Here is a 6000-nt window from a genome sequence, read left to right on the forward strand (position 1 = left end):
GAGGTCACCACACAAAAGCCCAGCTGGAGTTTTTGACAGGAAAAACACAAAACTCACCAAACTTTTTTTTAAGCACCTCAATCTTCCACAGACTCCAGGGGTTTAATTCTAATCTGTAATAAGTCTCTGACCCAAAGCTGAGATTTGCAGATTGATTTTGCAAAGCTGTGGCTAACAATTAGAAATCCTTTATCACTTCAGCCTGGAGCCCCTTGCACCTTGCTCCCCTCCATCAGGACCCTTTCCTCCCTCTCCAGGATCATTACAGCTCCCTCGAGGCTCTGCAAAAGAACTGCTTTGTAAGTGTCTCAATTCTGATTTATTTGCTGCCTTTTAAATTCACCCATGGGCTCTTGCTACCTAGTTGCTACCATCTTGGACCATGGTATTGCCAGGCTGGGCCACCTTGGGTTTCCGAGAGAAGGGCACAGGAGGGATAAGTCAGGTGCACACCTGGGTTGGTAGTATTTCCTCAAAGTTTCCAGTGTTTGAAATTACAGGGCCAGAGGAAGCACTCTCCAAATCAGATACTAATTTCTGAATGGAGTGTTCAAGGGCACAAGGACTGAGATATCAATATGGGAGGAAAGGAGTTACAGCTTACCCTTGTGCCCAACCGTACAGGGCAGAGGAGGACTGAGAGGGGCACTGTCTCACATCCAGCTTCAGTGCCTTCTTCTGCCTGAAGCTTTGGGGAGTCAGCAGAAGGTGGATTTCTGAGTGAAGTCATAAAGTCTCCCCATTAATCTCTTAAATAACTCTCCCCCACTGGTCTGTAAAGTCTGTCAGAAACTCCTTTGGAGGAAATCCTGCCATTTGTAACAAAATGGATGGGCCATGAGAGCAGGATGCTAAATGAGATAAGTCAGAGACACCAAATACTGGATGAGCTCACCTATATGTGGAATCTGAAAAAACAAAACAAAACAAAACCCCGAGCTCATTGGTACAGAGAACAGACTGGTGGTTGTCAGAGGTGGGGTAGGCGAAATGGGTGAAGGGAGTCAAAAGGTGCAAACTTCCAGCTAGAAGATAGAGAAATCCTGGGGATGTAATGCACAGTGCAGTGACAGTAGCCAACAATACTGTATGGTATATTTGAAGGTTGCTAAGAGAGTGGATCCTAAAAGTTCTCATTGAAAGAAAATCAATTGGTAGCTATGTGTGGTGATGGATATTAACTAAACTTATTGTTGTGATCATTTTGCAATATATGCATATATTAAATCATTATGTTGTACACATGAAATCAACACAATACTATATGCCTGTTTGATCTCAATAAAAAAAGAAATTTCTTCTTTGGACTGAGGCATTATTCTCTCTTCCTCTTTGAAAATGGAAGTGGAAACAAAACACTAACTGCGTTTATAGCTAGAGAGATTGTAGATGATGTCGGTTTTCTAAGTCCTGCCTTTCTGTGTTTTCTAGCACTGCAGAGTGAGAGTGTTTTCCTTTGGTGGTCAGGACAAAAATGAACTTCTTTTTAAAGCAATTAGAAAATCTCTCAATCCAGTTGTAGTTCCCTGAGCTGTCATCCAAAACTGATGCAGAAGGAAAGGTGAACTGCTCCGAGGACACACTTTGCAGAAAGAAGGCTTCAGAATAATGGCTTTGCCTCGTACTAGAACCCTCAGCAGCTGGGGATGAGGTGCAGAGAGGAGAGCAAGGGTCTCAGATTCCTGAGAGGTGCTTTCAGATCAAGGGATGTAGAAAGGAGGCTGACTGGCAGAAGAGGGCTGTGGTGGCCTTCATCACCACCACCACCACCACCCCCAGGACACTACTTCAGCTTCTTCCTTGAGCCTGAGAACCCCACCTGTCTTATTTTGCTCAATCTTATGGGAGCCCAAAGAAGAGGTGCCATACACAAGGCTCTTGGGTCAAGGACTGTTGAAAGGCAGGGCAAGTACCCAGGCAAGAAGGGGTTAATTCAGGAGCTGCTGTCAGTCTTGACCCTCCTAATCCTCTCCAGCAGTTCCAATCCCTCCCCTAAGCAAGATTAGGTAATGATCCTAAATGAAGCTTTCTTTCCCAGCCTTTGGGCCATGGAGTGTGTTGGCCTCATGCCCAGAAGACAAATTCACCTGGCAAGGCCTAGAGTTTTCTGTTTCTCCAAAGCAGCCAGGGCTTGACTTCGAGGAGGATCCCTCAGAGAGAAGAGTTTCCTTTAAAGATGTCTGCTTCTAATAACAGCTGTTCAGTCTTCTATATTTGTCCAAGTGGTTTCCTGTCCCCATTACCTTAATTGAGACTCAAAACCTTGGAGATAAGCAAACTTGCGCCTGGAGAAGTTAGGGGACTTCTTCAACAGGTTCCAGGCAGAACTGAGACTAGAAGTTAGTCTTTTGATTCTCCGGTAAAGACTCTACCTCTAAATCATCGACTGCTCATCACATAAACACAGGTGATTGGCGCACTATCCAACCACCCGCTGTTTTGTCCATCCCTGCTTTCCTGACCCTGACTGAAAGCTGACCTCCTTTGGGCCATTTCTCCCAATTGAATAAGCCCCAACCACTGGTTCTTCCTCTTGCCCAGCCATGCCAAAACAGACTCTAGAGATTCCAAACCTCAGGAGTGGCATTTTTAAAAAAATCTGTCTCCCCCCCGCCAATATACTTCTACTTATGCTTACCAGGTCAGGACTGACTCTGGGGAGAAGCTCTCCTCTTGGGGACACTCCTGACTTTCATGGGAAATCAAAGCTTGTCTCCTCTGCCACCATCCCAGGAAGGCTAAAGCAGGAGAGCATCCCAGAACAGCAGAGGGCCTGCTCCCTAAAAACCTCAAGGTAGCTCACCAACACTCACTGAAAACCCGCATATAGCTAGGAGATACAAAGGAAAAGTATTTAAGCTAGCTTGGGTTGGAAGAGGGAGTGCAAGGAAGGTTTCAAAGAGAGGATGAGTACTGAAACATGACCAGAGATTAGCCAAGCAAATGTTGGATGGTGGAATAGCATACTTCAGGGCTTAGAAACAGAGAGAAAGGCAAATTCAGAGAAGTCACATGTTCAGGTATGGCTGGATTAGGTGCGTGTGTGTAAGCATAAAACATGAGGTTGGAGGTAACTGATGGGAAATGAGACTGAAAAAACCAGAAGCCAGAAAATGGAGAGCTTTCCTGGTTTCCTGTGCTAGAGAGTTTGAACTTAATCTTGAAAGCAATTAAGAGGCCCTGAAGTTTTAAAACATGGCAAAGGGGTGGAGTGGCACTTAGGATTAGATTTCCATTTTAGAAAGATCATTGGCTACTGGATGGATAATTGATTGCAGAAGTGGAATTAGAGAAACCAGTTTGAGGTGCCTATGAGATTTCCAGATGGACAAGAGATAACAGCTGCATGGTTTGAACTAAAGTTTAGGTAGTGGAGATGGAGTCAAGTGGATGCATTCAGAACATATTTTGAAGGTAAATCTTATAGGAGTTTATAACTGATTACATGTCAAGAAGAGGGGAGGAATCAAGGATGACTGGCTTGTGTTGCTGGACGAGGGATGCTCCTAGTGAGATAGGGAACACTGTGTGAGGAATAGTTTGAAGGTGGAGGGAGAAGAGAGCAGATGATTTTAGATTTGCAAATGTTGAGTTTGAGGTGCCATTAAAACATTCAGATGGGGTCAATCAAAATGCAGTTGATTATACAAATCTTGAGTTCAGGAGAGAGATCTGTGCCAGAGGTATGGATTCAGGAGTCACTGGCATAGAGACGGAATGATGAGACCACCCTTAGAGAATGTGAAGAATAAGAAAGAGAAGTCTAGAAGTCCAGATGAAACCCTGGAGGGAATAGTCAGATTTATACAGTGGGCACAAGAAAAAAAAAAACTTATGAAGAAGACTTAGAAGAATCATTTTGAGGGACAAGGAAAACTGGGAGGGGTATTACAGAAGACAAGGGAGAGGACAGTTCTATGAAGGAGAGGGACAAAGTGAGATGACGGAAAGATGACTGCTGGGTCTGGGAACAATATGATTGTTGGTAACCTTAGTTTCAGCAGGGGGCTAATGGCAGAAGCCAGGCTGCAGAGGGTTGGGCATTTGGTGGGATGGGGAAGAAAAGAGACATCAACATTAAATGGCTTGTTTAGGAATCTTGATGGCAAGAAAATGATGAGGATAGGGTAAGAGATGCAAAGGGAGGAGGTCAGATAGGGAGCTCAAAGAAAGTGCTAAATATTTGAAGTAGTCACCAGGAGATGCTCACCAGGGAGAAGTAGAAGGACTTCCAGAGAACACTGAAAGCCCCACTGAGATGCAGTCATGATCAGGATAGGGTAGAGTTGTGCCAGCTTAGTAGTAACAATACCAATGCGTGGAAAGGACCTGTGCAGTTGGTAAGTACCAGAGCTGAGATTCAAACTAGATTTCCCTCCCCATCCCATCAACTGTGTAGTGCCCCCTCCTCCACTCCACGCTGCTTTTCATCAACATTGACCTTGTCATATTCATCACTGATGAAGAGTATTGACTGTCATCTCTGCACCCAATGCTGCAGAGGCACAACAGACTTTAATATATGTTTAAAATATTCAATAATTAATAAGTATAATATATTTCCTCCCTCAGGTGGTTTAGAATTTGAAGAGACAAGATATTTGGCAAATTCATATACATAGAAAATGATGAAATTCTGTCTCTGTTTCTCTTTATCTGTCTCTCTCTCTCTCTCTGGCTCTCTTTCTCTATGTGTCTCTGTTTCTGTTTTTTTCTCTCTCTCCCTTTCTGGCTCTCTTCTGTGTTTCTCTCTCTGTCTCTCTGTCTCTCCATTTCCCTCCTTCCTCTGATTCCCTCTCTCAACATTTTTCCCAACAGCAGGCAGCTCTAGTCCCTTACACTGAAGTGTCATTGGCTCATTTAGAAAGTCCATATCTTATAGTCCCTCAAACCTCTTTATCACTTTCATCCACTCATTAAGAAGAGATTTGTTAACATCTGTTCTGAGTAATGTACTATGCAAGTCACCTGAGATACAGAGATGAATAAGATACAGTCCTTGCCCTCAAGTAGCTCACATAATAGTGGGGAAGAACACAGATTTAAGAAGGAAACTGAAATACAGTGTAATAACTACTATTTGTAGCTGTTTTCTCATCTATGCAATAGGATTATTAGTACCTACCACAAAAAGTTGTTGTGATGATTGAGTTAACTGTATAAAGTGCTTATAATGGTCACATCAGAAACACTATGTAAGTGTTGCTATCATTATTATTATTACTGTTACTACTACTACTACTACGTTGGAGGTAAGTAAACACAAAATGCTGCAAGAACATGGAGAAGTGGCACTTGTTCCAAGCTAGAGGAAGAGGTATATGAATTGAACCCTAAACAGAGAGAAGTCACTACACAGAGAGAGAAGAATGCCAGGCATCCTGCATAGAAGGAACAGCCTGCAGTCAGGTTTGGAAGCAAAAGACAACATGACATGATTGAGGAACTGAAAGTAATTTAGTTCAGCAAGAATATGAGGAGGGCAATGGCAAGAGATGAAACTTGAGAGGTCATAGAGTACAAACAAGTCTGGACTTTATCCTTTAGCCAATGGGGAGCCACTAGAATGCTTTATGTAGACACTTGATCAGATTAGACACTTGAAAGATCACCTTAGCAACGTGGAGAGTGAATTGTATGAGACAAGATTGGAAATAAGACAAGTTAGGAAGTCATTGCTATATTCTGGGGGAGAAAGGATGATGAAGCACTGATTTGAGCAAGTAGCAGTAGCGATAGGGAGAAGGGTACCATGGATTTGAGGCATTGCAAGAGGTAGAGTTAGTGACACATTGACCATGGAAGGTGATGAATAAGCATGAAAGGCATCAAGAATCACTCCCAAGATTTTAGTCTGGTGCAAGGGGATGAATAGATGTATCATTCAGTGATCACAGGGGACCCAGGGAAGAACTGTTTGGGGAAGAGTGCGATAGGAGAGGTGATGAGTTCTCTTTTGAACATGTGAAATTTGAGGTGTGTATAGCATTTCCAAGAGGA

This window comes from Lynx canadensis, chromosome X (genome assembly GCF_007474595.2).
Source record: "Lynx canadensis isolate LIC74 chromosome X, mLynCan4.pri.v2, whole genome shotgun sequence".
NCBI lineage: Eukaryota > Metazoa > Chordata > Mammalia > Carnivora > Felidae > Lynx > Lynx canadensis.